Here is a 19,309-nt window from a genome sequence, read left to right as displayed (position 1 = left end):
CTTAAGCTTTCAAGTTTCAGAAAATCATAGAGCCACCAAGAGAAAAGTAGCAGATGAGTGGATGGGGTGGGCAGGTTACTCTGGGGCAAAACAGTCTGTTGGAGCAGCAAAGGCCCCCCACCAAGGCTGGACGGCATTTGGTGGAGGGAGAAAGAGATGTTAGTGGCAAGGAGACCAGCCATGTCTAGAGACAGTATTTGGATCAAACAGCTTGTAAAGACCATAAAAAGATGAACTTCTGGATGACAAGTAGAAAATTCTCCAGAGAAGTCAAGGAGATCAAAGCAGTCGTATCGCTTTGTTCTGTGATCACCTGAGTAATAAGACCAGGATAACTCCTCCTCTTTTTAATGCACCTGGAGGATCTGCTTGGGGTGGAGACCACCTTGCACATTTCTACTGTTATAGAGCTGACGTGATGTTTAAGGCAATAAAGCACTTTTCCATTGAAGCATTGTATAGGTACATATGTAGGTAGATGTTACCCACCTAGAGAAAGAATCTCAGGATTTCCCCTGCTGGGTGTTTTCATCTCACTTCTTCATGGTCCATGACGCCCGCTGAGGTTGTCAGTATAATGAAATTAAACTGAGAGGATGGGAGCAGATTCCTCTGCCAATTTTTCTAGGTAGTTGGGTTCTAGATATCCAACCTGGACGTGATCACCCCACGCTTGTTTCACCTCCCAGCTCTGTGGACCTCTGAGATCTCAGAGATCTCACACTCACCAGGCTTCAGCATCAAAGTCAGAAAGCAACAGTGACTTTGGAGCGCAGCCTAATAAAATCCTGGCACTTGCCTCTCTTTTTGGCACGGTTGATGCTCTCGAGAGCGTCAGCCAGGACTTCCCTGCGCTCCATTGTGGCCGTGGAAAGATGGCGGAAGAGCTCAATGGAGAGCTGAATAAGGCATTCCCACCTGAATTGCACTGAAACGCAGAGATAATGTAGGAGGGCCTGTGTCTCTGCCGGGCAGTCCTTGGGGAGAAAGACGGGCTCAGGTCCTTCTGCCTTGTGTGTTTGGACCCCTGGCTTCTGTTGTACATGTGTCACTCTTACTGTAACACCCTCCCCCGCCCCCACTACACACTCACACACACACACACACACCCCACAAGTGAAGGGGAAAGAAACTTAATATTGTTCCCCAAGGTTAAATCACTTTTCTGAACAGAATGGTGCCTACATTTCTTCAAAGCCTGCCCTATCGGGTCGGTTTCTCAGGTTCCCATTTTTCAGGTTCTGGACTCCCCTTGTCTCATCCCTCTCCCTGACTCTGACCTCCTGCCTCCTTTCTTCCCTTATCAGGACTCTTGGGATGACATTAGGCCTAAGCAGAATCATCTTCCCATCTCAGTGTCACTCGATTGCAACTACAAAGTCCCTCATTAGGGTATATAGTCATGGCTCTGGGAATCAGAATGTCAGCATCTTTGAGGGTGGAATTGGAGACGCCAAGACCACCCACCATTTCTCCATGGGCAACGATACACACACAGGCCAGGCTTATAGGGGAGTCTGCGCTTTTATTAAGGTAGGCAGAGACGCACAAAGACAGTGTCTATCCTTGCGATTCCTGGCTGATATCGTGGAAATTGGGGACAACTGCTTTTTTACTGGTGGCTCACTCTAGTTTCCTAGTGAGTAAGTGACTATTGATGGTCAGTGACAGTCAGTGTGATAAAAATGTGGTAATTTTGGTTTGTGCGCTTCTGCCAACAGGGAAAGTGACCTTTACCTGAGCTTGGGCGACTTTCTAATCTTCTTATGAATCCGTGAGGGTCAAGAAAAGTCATTAGCTCAAGAATGCACCCTACAGAATGCTCAATCTTCAGATACAGTCTAAGGACCATAGATCAAACAGCCCTGGGACCTAAGACAAACTAAGTCCCAGGCTCACCACCTCCTGAGATGGAAAGAGGTGACAGAAACTTCCTGGAGCTGGGAAATGGCTTTGAGTATGTTTGACTTAAGTCTGGAGGGTGGGGCTTTGTGTCAAGAGTGGTGGTAGATATAACTGTTCTAGTTAGAAGCATCTAGGAAGAATGAGAAGAAATGAAATTCCATGTTCATTTCATTCTGTTGCAATATGCCATTTTCCCTAGTACATTCATTTGTTTGTATTATTATGATGAAATACCAGAGGAAGGCTACTGCGTTAAGAAAAGAGGTTTAGTTTGACTTACAGTTCTGGAAGTCTAAGGTTGAGGGCCTGCATCTGGTGATGGCCTTCTTGCCAGCAGAGTCCTGAGGCATACCAGGCATCTCATGGCAAGAGACAAAAAGTGTGCACACACCTGTGTATTTTCTGGTCTCTCTCTCCTTCTTTTGGTAAAGCCCCCAGTATTCAGTTATGGAGGCTGCACTCTGATGGCCTTATTTTATCCTAATGACCTCCTCTAAACACCATGGATTGTTTCCACTCTTTAAATGCCTCACAATGGGGGTTGATTTTAAACACATGAATTTTGGGGGACTACCTTAAAACACATTCAAACCATATCACCCAGGAAGACGGTGTTGTTGGAAAATCCCCAGGACATGTGCATTTCCTCCCAAGGAGTGCTGGATTTGCCACCACGGACCATGTCCAGCCCCCCTTTGATCTCTGCCCAACAAGCTAGGGATATTCATGTCCTCTGTACGGTGCTAAATGGGAGCAAGAAACCACCCAGGGATGTCCTCCAAACTGGGTCTCTGTTCCTCCAGCCCAGGGTCCTCGGCTCTCTGAGATTCTGCACCCAAAGCTCCACCATGGCGCTTGCTCTCCTTTGGGCTAAGCATTGCCCTCTCTGGGTGCACGGTGAACGCTCACCTTCTCTGGGTAGGAAAGATCAGAACCAACTCCTATCTTCATTTACAGCTCTACCTGGATAATAAGGTGGGCTGGTAACAGAAGAAATGCTGAAATCTAGACACGGAAGACCCAGGAAATTCCTTCATTCTAGATCTTGGATCCACTTGGTGCTGTGCTTAGCACACTCATTGAGTCCTTTGGACAACCCTATATTCTTGGGTATTGTTATCCCCATTTTATAGACAAGACAACTGAGGCTCATGAGTCCGCCAGCCCTCCATTAACTGGTCTACCTATGTGGAGAGTTGACGTGGAGATGTGGCTCTTCTCAGAAAAGTCTGTAATTCATGAGTCCAAAATATTTGTCAGGACCTAATGCTTCTGAGCGAGGTCAGTAGACTCCTAGGGTTTGTTAGATCTCATGGAACAGGTTGTTTCGCTTTTGAAATGCTGGGAAAAAATCCCTTTGGTAGAAAATGCAAAAATGAACCTGATTCACATACACACTGTGTGTGGTGTAAGCTCCTTCAGCTATTTGAATGTTATTCAAATAAAGGATTATTCAGCAGCTTACATTACCATTTTCAAATGCAAAAACAAAAACAAAAAATCCAGTGTTGTGAACAAGGGGTTTGTTATTTGACCATAAGAAAGAAAGGCATCTTTCTGTTTAACTCAAAATAATGGAAACCTAGGTAGGAAAAGCACAGAAAAGAACATTCTAGACTAATCCCTCCTCTTTGCCCTGCCTCCCACCCATACAGAAGCAGGATCTCTTCCCAAATCCCTGGCAAGTGACGTTGAACTCCTGCTCCAGCGATTGGGAATTGCCCTCTCTCCTGAGGCCTTTAGCTCCTCTTGGTTTGATGGTAGGATAAGTCTATGATGAATATTTTAACAATGCAGTGAGAAGCAGAGTGGTGGGTTTGGTGCCCTAGTTCTTACACTCTGCCCCTCCCCCAAGAAAAGAGACCTCTCTTCTGCTCCTAGTGCTGACATAACAAGTTCAATGGCTTAAAACAACTGAAACTTAGAATCTTACAGATCCAGAGGCCCGGAGTCTGCAATGAGTCTCGCTTGGCTAGGAACGAGGTGTTGGCAGGGCTCTGTATCCATTTGTAGGCTCCAGGGGATAATATTTCCTGGCCTTTTTAGCTTCTAGAGACCACTTGCCTTCCTTGGTTCATGGCCCTTCCCTTGGCATCAATGACAGCAGCGCAGCATCTTCAGACCTCTCACTATGTCATCTGTAGGGACTCCTGTGACTTCATGCGGCCCACCCAGAAAATTCAGCATACGATAACCACCTCAAAATCCTTGATCGCTTCTGCAAAGTCCCTTTTGTCATATAAAGTCGCATACTCATAGGATCCAGGGCTAAGAAGGTGAACACCTCTGGGGGACATTCTTCAACCTATCACAGAAGCCTCACCTGGGTTTTAAAAGCAAGCAGAGAAATTCCAGGTGGAAGGCTCCTAGGGGGGAAGGAGATAGTGACAGGCTTGGAAGGGTAGAGGAGGAAGCTGAAGTGGCACCTCAGTACCCGGGAAGAGGCGGGACCTTGGTGGGAGATGCTGGTTATGCCTCCCTCTGGTGCAGAGGAACCCCAGACCAGCAGTTCTCAACCTAATCCCAAACAGTCCTAATCCCTAATTTAGCATGGAAGCAACAGAGACTCCTTTTAAAGGATTCTAGAACTTAGATGATAAAGATACCCACAGGGAGAGGAAACCTGCTATCAGGTCCCTTCTTGCACCGCAAACATTTATTCTTCAAAATTCCTACTTTTAACATTCACTGAAAAAAAAAAAAAAAAAAAGGAAAAAGATATCCATAGGGAACAACATAGACTGGAGAACAGGGAACACTTCTGAGAAAAATTCCAGGGCCTTTGCATGGCTTGGAATGGTGAAGGAGGAGCCTCCTTTAGGGCTAGGCCTGGATTTCTTTGCAACTGAGACTTGAGCATGATTTTACACTGAATAAAAAAAATTTAAAAAAAAGCAAGTACTGTGACATTTCTCCACTCCAGCGCAGACATCCCTCATCTATAAACGCTCCTCACTGATTGCTCTGCACCAAGAATGCTTCTCAGTGGGCAGCTAAGAATCAATCAGCCAGAACATTTCCTTCTACTGACAGGAGTGGAGAAGCAACTCAAGACCTACCTGCAGCTGCACATCACCTCCTCTAAAATTCCTTCCCAACTCCTCTAGCTAGAGGGACACATCCCTCTTCCCACAGCACTTACTTACCTTGGCTTTTATTTGGCATGTGGCACGCAGGCCCTGACAGTATAATCACACTTTAGAGCACACAAGTTTTCCACCTTCACAGTGCAATTGGAAACAACCAGAAGGGCCAATTTTCAAGTTTTTACTCTTGAGCACCCTTGAGAACCTGGTGCCACAGCTAGCATGGAAGTTTCTAGAAAAATATTTGTAAGAAAATATAAATGATGATTCCAAAGAAGCCCAAGAGGATCCCATCTGGAAAGTACAGGTCTGTGCTATGGAAACAGGAAAGCCACAGGAAACTCGGGGTTAATGGCATTGGTCTCCATACCTTTTATTCAGTTTGCAGTTTTCCTGTCACCCCAGATTTCTCCACTGCAGTCCATGTTTGTCCACTCTTGCCTGGCTAGTGTGACCCGTACTTTGCATCACCCCCATTCTTTCCCATCCTCTTCCTGCTTCACATCCCCAAAGTTCCTTCTGCCCTCCCTCACAACTTTTTGCACGCCCACACTTTTGCATTCATCATTTTTCTTAGCAAGCCCCTAAGGGTCATTCAAGACCCTCTCCAGGAGTTGTGCAGCCCCTCCTAAAGCTAGTTACCAGTTCTATCCCCATGCTTCTCAGGCCTCAGAGTGTGCAAATCCCCAAGGGGCCACTTGCTAAAATGCAGGTTCTGATCTAGGAGATCAAGGAACCACACAGAATCTGCATTCCTATTTTTTAAATTTTTTAATCTGTTCTTTTTATATATACAATAGACGAATGGATTGAGAAAATGTGGCATATGCACACAATGGAGACTCTGCATTTCTAACAAGAGACTCAGTGCACCAAGTTCAAGGCACACTCTGAGGAATCAGGGTTTATAGAACAAGCAAGACCTTCACACATTTTACTATCATTTATTTATATGTAAACCTCTTCTACAGAAGGAAAGAGGCCTGAGGCAGAAACTTGAGCTAACTAAGCATCCACCGATATTTATAAATAAAAGAATGAATCTCTGGGTTTATCTACTGTCTATCTCAGTGCATGAAACGCAGCAGGTGTTCATTAGATGTTTATTAAGTGGAAGAATAAATGGATTCCACAGGTTTTTAACAACAGCTGCCTTTAAAATCCTTGGGTTAATTCCATCATCAGTTTTCAAATAAGAATATCTGGGAGTATACATGTATGTTTTAATATAAATCAACTTTCCATTGTTACAACAATAAAAAGTCAATTATTTCACAGAAGAAACCTAAGATGTGTTGAGCTTAGCCTTCATTTGAGTGACAAGTAAAATCAAGCCCTTTCCTCATTCACTGAGATTAGGGCATTAGCAAGGAAGAAGACAGTGTTCCTTGCTTTCCAGACCCTTCTATTCTCCCCCAGTACCATCTAATGCTCTTATTTGATGGGTATCTTATAATTCTAAAACCTCCATGTGCCAAGCAGACACACTAAAAAAATGTATGGAAATTTCTCATAGTTTTATTTGACAGTCACATTCTTTGACTCTAAAAGATGTGGAGGATAGGATCCATGAGCAGAACATACCACAGTTGGGAAGAAGGAACCCAAATGTGACTGCTGTAGGGTGGACCTGGAGTGTCCCCAAAAACCCATGTGGTAAAGGCATGGTACCCAGGGTGGCATTATTGGGAAGTGGTGGTATCTTAAGAGGCGGGGCCTAGTGGAAGGTCTTTAAGTTATTGGGGCTGTGCCCTTGGAAGGGATGATGTAAATTGCCCCCAGCCTCTTCTTCTCCCTGCCTTTTACTTCCTGGCCATGAACTGAACAGTTTCCTCTGTCACGTACTCCTGCTAGATATCATACGTTGCTTCACCCAAAGTAACAGAGCTAACCTATCATGAACTTCAATGTCTAAAATTGTGAGCTAAAACAAACCTTTTTGCTTTACAAGTTGATCATCTCAGGATTTTTTTTTATAGTAATGGAAAGCTAACAGAGACACTCACTGAAGAACAGGTACATGCCCATGTCCCTCCTTAGGATGTGTTAGTCATTGATACTTTGGTCAAAATCCATAAAAACTTATTTTGTCTCACTTAATCAGAAAGGACAATTGAATGGAAAATTGGGAAGTAGCTGATAATCAGAGAAGCTGAAAGGACATGACCCTGAGCAGATGTGGGACGGAAGGTGTGGGAACCAAAGGATCAACTGCTGTAGGTGTGCTGTTTGGATCATTCAGCTATGTTCCATCCTTCCATGACTCATCTCAAGAGTCACATTCCCTGGGAGAAAATTCAAGGGGTCCAGCTTATGTCACATATGCCTCCTTTCATCTTTAACTGAAATGCCATCAACCATGCCCCCTGCAAGATACGTATGTAGCGGGGGCGGTTCTCAAGAAAAACCAAGCAGTGACATCAGAAAAAGGAGGAATGAAGGCTGAGACGCTACACACCTCCCTCCATGAACAAAGCTTGGTTTCACTCCTAGAGCCCTGGAAAATGCAATGCCAAATGGGGGCATTCAAAATACAATCAGTCCCCTTTATTTGTAGATTCTGTATTTGTGAATTCATCTACTCACTAAGATGTGTTTGCAACCCCAACTCAATGTTCTTTCAAGATCAAAAATCAACGTGCTCTTGAGGTCATTCACAGACACAGGCAGAGCAGTGAAAAATGTGAGCTGTCTGGCATGCAGGTTCCCAGCTGAGATGGAAGCCGGAGAAGCTCTGCCTTCTTGCAGTGCTCATGCTAGAAAACGTGTCCTCTTCCAAGTCTCGTTAATGCCACTAAACTCGGCAGGTTGTGCTGTTGGGTGTGATTTCACTGTCTACAAGGACCCCCAGGTATAGGCCTGAAGTGCTGTCTAGTGTCTCTAAGTGCAAGACTGTGATTATGCAGAAAGGACATGTGTTAGATAGGCTTCACAAAGGCAAGAGTATGATGCTCTCGTCTGCAGATCCAATGTTAGAGAATTAACAATTTATATGAAATTAGGTGTCTTCAAGCAGCAACACAGGTAAAACAAGGTTTCAGTTGACAGAAATGTCACCAGAAGCACACAAAAACCTAATCCCCTGTGTTTAATAGTTCCGTGTTTGCTAGTTCAGTGTGGAACGTGGCTTTTTGGAATGCAATGTAAGTACTGCAAATAATGGAAACCAATGGGAGATATGTTTGGATTCTTGGTCTTTGGTCTTTTGATGTCTAAACTACATTTTTCTCAGCATTGTGACTATTTCACTGCACTTCAAACCAGCTATTTCTCATAACTCTTACATATTTATGAATTTATTGCCTTTTAATTTAATGCCAAGTTAATAACTGAAGCCTCCTCAGCCCAGTGCAGGGAGGGGAAGCATTGATCAGAGAGACAGGCATCAGGCATGGCCTTCCCATCAGGTTTAGAAGACAGCAATCTTTTTCCCATTTAAGGAAAGCAATCAGCTCAGCTTGCAGAAATGCTGTATTTCCCTTGCAAATGAGCTCCATTACCAGCTTGTATTATGACTCTTCTCTTAGCTAGAGTGAGCTTCGTATGGCTTTGTATCATAGAAAATTGTCCCAGCCCTGAATTATGTTCCCATCTATACCTACATTTAATTATGAACTTCACTGTGAGGGTGTACTGAGAATGCTTTTATGTAAGAGCACTTTAGAAGGAGCTTCTCTGATCCAGAGGGATTTCTCTCAATTAAATACTTATCCAGGGTTTATCAAAAATCTTCATTTTATATGTATTATTTATCTTCAATATTAAACGGATTAATGCAAAACTTAGCCTTATTAAGGAAGATTATCAAGTGACAACTCGAGCTAAAACCAAAACCAAAGTCAGGCCAAGAGTTTGGATTCCTGTTATTCCCTACTGGTCTCATGTGACTTCATTATTAGTTTTCTTCTCTGGACATAGAATATTATACAAATATCTTGTTTGTTTTTTTTTGGGGGGGGATTGTCTTGCAATTGTACTCATAGAAGTTTTATTTTAAATAACAATGTATTCACGTTCAAGCTATCTTACTCTATGGATACTCACATTAAAAACCTGTAACAAGAAAGAGTTAGCAATGTACAAAATACAAGATGCAAAGGATCAATAAACATAAGACATGAATGAGTTCACCTAATAAGGACATAACATCAGAAATCAGACACATCATAATTGCTCACCTATTTGATAGATGCCATTTATTAAATAATCTAAAACCAGGGTGTATGTAAGTACTTTTCAGTGCATGATGGCTTGGCCTTATTGTTTAAAGCCTGTGGTGATACAGTACATCATAGCAGCAGCACCTGGTGGAAGAGACCAGCTAACCTCACCGAAGCTGAGAAGCAGTAGACTCCCAGAAGTTGCTAGGCAGTGAGTAATGGGTATGTGCACCTGAGGGGGACATGTGGCAACCTGTCTAAGCACTTTAAGTGATGTACACCTCCATAAGTTTATCTCAAGGAATTGTCATCCGTCATTTGGTTGAAAAATTTTGTTCAAGGATATTCAATGAAGCATTGTTTTCATAGTAAAAACTTAGAAACACACTACATGTACAATATTTGAGTCAATAAACCGTGATCTTTTCTTATCATAGAATATTATGATGTATTTATTAAAATTGTGTTTTTTATGAAATGGGCCAATGATAATTAAAATCACAGATATGTACCAATTTACAGCCATAAGACTGGTAGGTACAAGTCTGCTGATCTGGGTTTTACTCTAAGTGTTATGGTTTGTACAAGTGGGGCCTCCAAAAATTCATGTGTGAGAAATTGCAAGAATATTCAGAGATGAAATGATTGGGTTATGACAGCCTTAACCTGACCAGTGTATTAACTAACTATAGACAGGTAGTTTGTGGCTGGGGGAATTAGGTCACTGTAGGGATGCCTTTGGGGTTTATATTTTAGCCCTGGTGAGTAGAGGAGTAGAGTTCTGTCTCTCTCCTCTCTCCGTGTCTCCCCCCTCTGCCCCTCTCTGTCCACTTCCTGGTGGCTGAGCTGCTTTCCGTCTCCATGCCCATCCACCACGATTCTCTGCCTCGCCTCAGACCCAGAGCAAAGAAGCCAGCCATTTGTGAATGGAGACTTCTGAAATCACGAGTGCCAAATAAACTTCCCGTCTCTAAAATTGTTTTTGTCAGGTCTTTTGCTCACAGCAGTGGAAAAGCTGGCTGAACCACCAAACAATGTGAATTTTATGCACTGGTTGTCAGAATAAAACCGTTACAACCACTTGGAGATCAATTTAACGATGTCTAGTGAGATGGAACGTGTATATGCCCAGTGATTCCACCACAGGTATATCCCTTAGAGAAACTGGCTCATTTATGTGAAAAAAGAAAATATGTCCAAGAATACCAGAACAGTGGTATTTGTATCAGGAAAAAGAAAAGAAAAGAAAACCTTGGAAACAACAAGCCTATTCATTACAGGACTGAGGAGTGGATACATACAAAGGAAAAATAAAAAAAAAAAAAAAAAACGTTTAGGATAATTACCCAAATCCAAAAAGAAGTGGAGAGCTTGGAGGGACAGACAATCTTTAGCTGTACTGGGATTTTTTTTTGGGGGGGGAGGGGCTGGGGATAGGGGAACATGAGCATCATATTCCTATTTTTTTGTAAATGTTAAATAATATATAATATTTTTTAAAAGAATATGATGTTATGAGAAGATATAGTATCAACTAAGAAAGGAATGATATGAAAGTGCATTCCACACAATTTCATATATATGTGCATAAATGTGCAAATATATTTATAATTTATATGTAATATACACACACACCACATATCAAAATGCCCATAGTTATTATCTCTAGGTATTGGAATTACTAGTAGTATTCATGTTCTTCTCACATTATTTTAGTCAGCGTTCTGTTACTGTAACAAATGCCTGAGATAAATCAACTTAAAAATAGCAAAGGTTTGTTTTGGATTGTGTTTTCAGTGCATGAGTACTTGGCCTTATTGTTTAAGGCCTGTGGTGATACTGTATATCACAGCAGGAGCACCTGGTGGAAGAAACCAGCTAACCTCACTGAACCTGAGAAGCAAAAAGAGAGGGACAGAAAGGGGTCAGGGTCCCAATATTCCCTTCAAGGGCAAACTCCCAGTTACTTAGCTCCCTCACAGAGGCCCCACCTCCTTAAGTTTTACCACCTTCCAATAATAGCACCAAGCTGAGGACCAAGCTTTTAGCACGTGGGCCTCTGGGAGATATATCAGATGCAAAGAATCGCATATGCATTTCTATTAAATATTTTCTCTCTGTCACCAGAACTTCTAGATAGCTTTTATTTGAATTTCTTAAATTTAAAACTCACATCCTATTGGGTCTCTGGTGTTTGCCTTAATCAATTTCAGTTGCCAATTTTCCAGAAGCTTTTAGCAAATATCACTTAAAGTAAAACTCTAATTCCAAGGCAATATCTATGGAAGTTCTTAATTATGAGTAATAGTCCCCTTTGAGATAAAAATCATCATAGTGGTCAGAACTGAGGAAAGACACTTAGCAGTCTTGGAAAGCTACTTATTAGAGAGGGACCCAGTGCCGCAGGGTAGAGGGGGGAGTGCTGGCTTCAGTCCCTCTGAATCCCTGTCCACTTCTAAGGAAAGCAGAGGGGAGACAGCTTCTAGGAATGCTCAGGAATCCTTCCCAGCAGGCACCTCATTAGCGGAAGGAAAGGAGGCTTTCCTCCTGTATTCTGTTTTTCTGTAGGACCTCTTCACAAAGCTTTCATACCAATCAAAGATTTTAGGAGAGGAAGCAGAGTTTGGTTGATGAGAGGTCTTGAACCCCACCTCCTGAGCATCGTTAGAATTGAGGAGTTTGGGGGAGTTTTACACTCAGACAGATGTACTGATTCTTCACATCTCCTTGCTCAACATACACTCTTTTTTTTTTCCCAGAATTGTTTCAGAATATGTAGGTCACACAAACAAGCAGAATAATAGCATTCAGTTAGCTTTGCTTATAAACTGAGAAAGATTTCCAGCAGGCTAAAAATGTTTTACGCATCATTGAATGAGCATTACTTTGTATCCAAAGCCAGTGCAGTAATATCATGAGACTCAGTGTTGGAGAACCGAGAGCATTTTCCCTGCTTTTGTCTGAGGTTGCCTCTTCTTTCCGCCAGGTACACCAAATTGTGTCTGCTAGGAACATGGCAAACCACCTCTCCAGACTTGCTTGGTGACGTGGTGGCCTGAGTGAGCCCAAGAGCATCAGTGTGAACATCAAGGGTGCGACAAAATCAGCCACCTTGCCCTATCCAGGAAGCCCCAAGAGTCCAGTTTAAGCAAGGAAAGAAAAAACGATTTTCCTGAAAGCTGGTGATGCTCTGAGTTGTGTAATATGACCCTGGGTCTATTTTTATCATTTGACTGCAATATAACAATCACAAAAACATTAATATGTACCCCAATTGCACAAGATGGCCCTAGGTTTTAAATGGAATAATATATGCAGAGAAGGACGTACTCATCTTTCTTTTTGTCCTTGAGTGAACGTGCCCACTCGTGAAAATCACTGCCACGAAGTCTAAGCCAGAGCTGAAGGCAAAGCAAACCAGAGGACACTGCATTTCCACCCAGCAGGCCAGTGGAGCCTATCCAATAGATACCTGTGAAACTGAAAAGTCTCAGCATGAAATACAAAGCCAGCTGGAGTGGCCACAGGCCCCAGGAAGACCCCACAGCTCCTGCGTGCCAGCCACCCCCCCTCTGCCCACCTCCCATTTCTCTGCTATCTCCCTCCTTTGCCCTCCCCCACCCCTGCTTGGAAACACACTAGAGAGAGAAATGTGGTAAGAGGATGTGACTGGTGCGCAGCCTCAGCCCAGGAGAGGCCGAGGAGTTGCAGGTAGAGGGAAACTCTGCAAGGTATCACTGGCTGCCTCTTTCCTCCCTGTTGCTCTGATACGAGGTTCTTCCTCCTCCTTCCCTAGGGGCCTGGGTGAGGAGAACTGATGTGGCTTTCAAGTCTGTATTGATGTATTGATGTATTGCTGGGGAGATGTGGGAGGTGACAACTATTTCACTGCTTTTTAATTCCCTAACTCGGGCTCTGGGTCAATAGAAGTGATGGGAAGTGGGGAGAGTAGCAGGAAGCTAGAGCCATCTGAATGAATGAATGAATGAATGAATGAATGAATGAATGAAGGCAGCACCCAGCACGTGGGCCTGAGAATGGTATGGAGAATGCCATCTGAGATGTGAGTTAACCTTACGATGTCATCTGGCAGATAATGTAAATGCTTCATGTTTATCCTCTCAACCCTGGTCCCCAAAGGCTTTCTCCTGGCAGGGCCACCGTGAAGTGCCACTAAGAACCACGGCCAGCAGCCCTGAGAGTATAAATACTTGAGCTTTCTTACCTTCTCATCAGGGCACTTTTAAGTGAGCCTCACTCTCCAGAGCCCCTTGGGGGACAGAGGGGACTTTGCCCACAGAGGGCCTTTGCTTTATCTTGCCACCCTGCTTGGTCTTCTTCCTCCCCACTCCCCAGTTACACAGAGTTTTCCTGGGAATGCCAAGAGACCCCTCTGACATCTTGTTTCATGGTCTGCTTCTGGGGAATCTAAACCAAGACTATTTGGACTCAAAAAATAATTTTGATAATCTGACTTTTCATGGAACTCAGAAAATTAATCTTAAATGAATTTCCATTATTGCTGGGTGGCAGACGATTTCCAGCCACAGTTTAATCTGAGGACATCTGTGAGTTTTACCGGCTTAATGATGTTCGTGGAAATCCTGCTCTGAGGCACAATGTAAAAGATGTCTGATGTTTAAAAGGATAAAATCTTTTGCCCTCAAAATCGTTTTAACCAAATTCCCTTCTGATGTGTGACTCAGGGTCCATCAAAATTTAGGACAGAATTTGAGGTCTCTGGAATCTCCATTAGCTCACCGGGGATGAATCCCCAAAGGATAAGGGTTAGAGCCTGTGTACAGAGATAAGGTTTATCTCTGAGCCTCATGAGGGCTGCATCTGCCCTGCACTAAAGGACCCCTTGCCAGACTCTGCCTCCCAGGCCCCACAATAATCTAGGGTATCCACTCTGCCACCTGCATGCCCATGTGGGACACACCTGAACTTTCACCAGATAGAAAAGTGAAGATGCAGTGGAGGGGGACAGGCCCTCCCCCTGCCACCACTCTTCTCTGTCCTCTTTGATTTCATCTCCTGTGCCACCTGGGAGCTCCAAGGGAGCCAGGAGCAATTCATCTTCATAGATGGGTGGCGTTTTGCTACAATGGTCCATGCCACCTGTAAAATTCATGATTTTTTTTTTTTAAAAGGAGGGCTAAATGGATGAGACATTTTTATCTAAATATCTAGTTCTTTTTTTGGGTACTGAGAATTGAACCCTGGGGCGCTTAACCACTGAGCCACATCCCCAGCCCTTTTTTGAATTTTATTTAGAGACAGGGTCTTGCCGAGTTGCTTAGGGTCTCGCTAAGTTGCTGAGGCTGGCTTTGAACTCAGATCCCCCTGCCTCAGCCTCCCAAGCTGCTGGGATTACAGGGGTGTGCCACCGCGCCCTGCAATATCTCGTTCTTAAAGGGTATTTTTTGTTGTTGTTGCCAGGGAAGCTGTTTGACTTAGGCTTTGTGGGGATCTTATGGAGATGGGAGGATTGGCTCAGAGAAGATAAAAGCCAAGGTGCTCTGCTGACCCAAGCAGATCCACTGCTCAGAAGAAAGAGCAGCTCAGCCAGAGCCCTCCAATTTTAGAATAAGTAGGAAATCTTCTTTTACAGTCTCCTCAACATTGAATGTTTTGTATGAAAGAATAAAAAAGCAAAGGATAAGCATGGATGGGCCCCTTCAACCCAGGGCCAGAGATTGATGGAAAAGAATAACCTGTGTCCTCGCTCCTTCTTCCCTCTGTTTAGATAAATCACTTGGGAGGTCAATAGGCAAGCAGGAGATGGGGTTCCATAAACATCTAGAATCGAGTTACCACAGGGAAGTCACTACTGCCTGGTTATACCCCATATGCTGTGTTAGGTGGCAATATTCACTGCCTAACTACTGACATTTTGGGACCTATTTATTCTATTTACAATGGCTAGCTTCCCCCCCCCACACACACACACAAGTGAAATGACGCCAAAGGTGGAAACATTCATGCAGAACAACACAACAACGGCATGACAGTAAAGACACGGGAAAGGAGCAGAGTTCCCTGGTGAAGGGGGACAGTCAGGGCTCCCCTCTCACTGGGTTGAGCTCTGCTGGGACGTGTCTATTTCTTTTACATCAGGAGAGGTTGTGGGACTAGTGCTTGCCAATGGAGTTCAAAGAAGCAAGGTATGTCACTTCTAAGCCAGCCAATGTGACTGTCCTGGGCTCTTTCTCCCCAGCTGCCAACCAGTTGTCAGGGCCCAGGGTTAATTAAAAAGTTGTGCTGAAGGCAGAAGAGATTTCATCAGCCTGGGTCCCTGAGTGACTAAATGGATTCCAGCCCCACAGCACTGCTGATTGGACTACCTGATAAGGAGACTTCTATTGTGTTAAGCCAGTGAGACTTGGGGTTCACCTGGTATAGTTCACCAGTTTTCCTTTAATACTCGAGCATTTTTGACTTCTTAGATTTTAGCTTCCATGTATTATAACCACCTCAGCAAGAGAGATACCTCTGGACTTCTGTTCTGAATCTAGTCTACAGTCTTGCTCTGTGAAGATGGATAAAGATACTTCCCTAGAGCTTTGCTGCTCAATGTGTGTTCCACAGATCAGCAGTGTCAGCATCACCTGACCTTTTAGGAAAGCTGAGTACCAAGCACTATTGAATCAGAACCTGCCTTTTTATAAGACCCCCCAGATGATTGATATGCACTTTAAAGCTAGCAAAGAGCTATAACCAACACTGAGGTTGTCCTTACCAGCTGGAACATATTCTAGTTATTCAAACCTTTTCACCATATTGAGTGGCCCCCCAGTATCTGGAGGAATTGGTTCTAGCACCCCCACAGATGCCCAAATCCCCAGATGCTCAAGACCCTAACAAACAATGGTGTAGTGTTTGTATAAAACCTATGCACCTCCCCCTACATACCTTAAATCATCTCTAGATGACTTATAATGCCTAATATCATGTAAATGCTTTGGAAATAGTTGTATTATTTTATTATATAGGAGTAATGACATTAAAAACATTCTATATATGTTCAGTACAGAGGCAGCTTTTTCCCTCTCAAATATTTTCAATCTTCTGTTGTTTCAATGAATGGATCCAGAACCTTCCCACATGGAATCTGTATACAGAGAGCTGACTGCATCCTGAAGTGAGCTGATGTACTACTTGCAGAAGTCGGAGGTGATGTCTCTGTGGATAAGGAGGTCTTGTGGGCTTTGGGCATTACTAGGATCCTAGAGAGAAGTGGTGAATTGGCTGGTTGGGGGAAGTAGGATTTCAGAGGCCAGTAAACAAATCAACAAATTAGACCTCCTGTTGCGACTTTAGGTTTGTAAACTTTCTGTTGGATTTTTATACCTAGGCTTTGTGATATAACTACCTGTGGCAAAGTCACTGTTTTTCTTTGGAGAATGTGACACACTCCCTGACACCTCTTAAAAGTTGATTTTTTTCAGAGTAAAAAATTTGGGGAGGGAGTGTGGGACACTGTGTAGATTGTATCCTTGACACACACACTGCTTTGAAGTGTGGGTTCTAGCTGATTGCCAAAGTAGCCTGGGACTTGACTTAAGATAACTGATGATATATTATGCTCGGGAGGTATTTGTTTTGCTTTTCAATGTGTCCCTGTTTTATAAGGCAAAAAAAAATTTTCCTTTAGTACTGCCACTAAATGTCCTGAACATTTAAGGACAAGCAAGGTACTTGTCCTTAACATCTCATAACTTGCTTTCACATTATGCCAATCAACAAATAAGAATATAAAAGGGAAAAGAATGATTGTTTGAATGGAAAGTAGGTCAAATGCTTTGGAGAGAACTGCTAGCCTTAATTTTCCATAGCCCACAATGAACTTACCTTTACAAGAACAGTATATAACAAATACATGCAGTCATTTTTTTTAAAAAAGGTCAACTGTTAAACTCTTTCAAATAGGGGTTAGAGTAATGGTTAGTAAAGTCACAACATAGGCATATGACAAAAAGGGCCAGTTTGTAAAAGAAGCTTCTCTAAACACACAGAATAGTCAACCCCAAGTATTTATCAGAGAGGCAAATTTACTGTTCAACGTAGAATTTACTGATGGAGAACAAGTAAGACTCAATTCTGCTAAGGAAAAAAAAGTGTAACTCTACTCTTGAAATGGGTCTGTACTCAAAAGGTTTCTTAAAAGAGGTTGATCCACACCTATTAAAAGCGCTAAGCTTCATTAATTCCTTTAAACTCAATGTTCCCACTTTGAGTGATTTATTCTAATAAATCATCAAATATTTGGTCAAAGAGGTATGCAAAGACATTCCAGCAAAAGATTTGACATTACCCAAACATACTAAATAAGGACTGATATACCTGGGGTCCACAGATACAGTCTGCACAAGCACTCTAGTCTGAAATACAGCCCTGATAGTTAAAAGTGTCAGGTATCAGAGAAAAGGCTCATTCTGTGCTGGGAAGAACACAGGGTGGCTCTAATGTCAGTGAACTCATGATCTCACAATATTTCCAAATGTCTTTTTCCAGATTAACTTCACTTTCTATAAAGAAAAACACCTAGGACTGGGTTTACAGAGCAATTGAAGCCAACTCTTAGATGGGTGAATAATTGACACTACCTTGTCATGGGCTCTCCTGGTTGGATCCTCTCAGTATCTCCCTAGTGTAAAACTACCCACCTCTGGTTCTAATGACTTTAGCAAATCAAAACTAAAAGGTCTCAGTGTGCTGCCCAAAATTAAATTCAGCCTGGAGTTAATAATATAGTGCGAGGGTGATTTCTTTCTACTTAAAACCAACAATTCCCCAAACAAGGAATTACCAAAAAACTACAGATGGATTTCAAAATGTCTCCAAATACAGTAACTACAAAACTTCATCTGTGAGTTTCATAATTAATTTTGTTTCCAATTAAGCAACCCAGAAAGCAGCTGAGTGCTCATTCCAATCAACATCACTTAATTACCAATAGTTGTTTGTTCAGTTATCCTGGTTTTTCCAAACATGACAGCCTGATATATTTGGAATGATCTGTACACTAGAGAAGAAGAAATGAATGAATAGAAGTTCATATTAAATTCAGAGTCCCAAAGATCACAACTTCCACTTATTCATGGAGAAGAAACATGAGTGTAGAAATGGAAGTATTCCAAATTGTTCTCTTCCTTATTAAGTTAAAGTATTATTCAAGTAACATAATATTCAATGTTTTTTAAATTTTACAGAATTTTCCACTACAAAATAACCACCATTTTAAATTTAAAAAGATCAATAAATTTTATTTAATAAAAAAATTAAATTAGAAAAAATAATGCCTGTTGATGAAACTGGGGAGACAACTTGTCTTTTCTTCTGAAAAAAATCCCTGCAGGCTTTAGTTAACCATATGCTTATTTGGAGGCAAAAATGGGCCATGACTGCCAAAGAAAGCCTGGGCGATTTTAGGCTGTATTAATGAGTCCAGTGTCCATTACAAGGGGGACAATAGGCCCATTGTTCTGGGTACTTGTTGGAGGATGGCCCATCTGGGGTGCTGTGACCAGCTCTGACAAATGAGGCCTGCCAGGGCAGAGGACCTGGCGTCCCCGGCATCCTGGAAGGACTTCAAATGATGAGCAGATGCAAGGGCTGAGAGGGGTGAGTAGCAGATGACATCCATAATCTAACCTGTGAAAACTTGTCACAGCAGAGGCAGAGACCACTGGATGTGTCCTTCAAAAGACAGCAAAGAGCCAAATGTGGTGGTGCACATCTGTAATCCCAGCAGCTCTGGAGGCTGAGGCAGGAGGATCATGAGTTCAGAGCCAGTCTCAGCAATTTAGTGAGGTCCTAAGCAATTCAGCAAGACCTTGTCTCTTAAAATATATATATATATATAATATTATATATTATATATATAACATATAAAAAATATTTTATTATATATATAAATAAAACCCTGGGTATGAGGCTCAGTTAAGCACCTCTGGGTTCAATCCCCAGTATTAAAACAAAGAGCTAAGAACCAAAGAATGGAACTAACCGGTGGGGAATTTGGGGGATCGATGACACAGAGAGCTTAGAGACAGCTAACAGTACAGGCGTGTCATTAACTAGGAGGAATAACTTCCATATTCTCCAGCACAGTACAGGAACCTTGGTGGACAGCAATCAATCACATCTCTCAAA

At 42.7% G+C, this 19,309-nt stretch overlaps 1 pseudogene; it reads right to left on the bottom strand.

The window, feature by feature from the left end:
* Positions 1-489: 489 nt before the first annotated feature.
* On the bottom strand, positions 490-872 carry LOC114105352 (small ribosomal subunit protein uS8-like; annotated as a pseudogene).
* Positions 873-19,309: the final 18,437 nt, after the last annotated feature.

The sequence above is a fragment of the Marmota flaviventris genome, chromosome 14 (genome assembly GCF_047511675.1).
Source record: "Marmota flaviventris isolate mMarFla1 chromosome 14, mMarFla1.hap1, whole genome shotgun sequence".
NCBI lineage: Eukaryota > Metazoa > Chordata > Mammalia > Rodentia > Sciuridae > Marmota > Marmota flaviventris.
The sequence above is the reverse complement of the archived record's forward strand: the minus strand, read 5'-3'. Positions and strand labels throughout refer to the sequence as shown.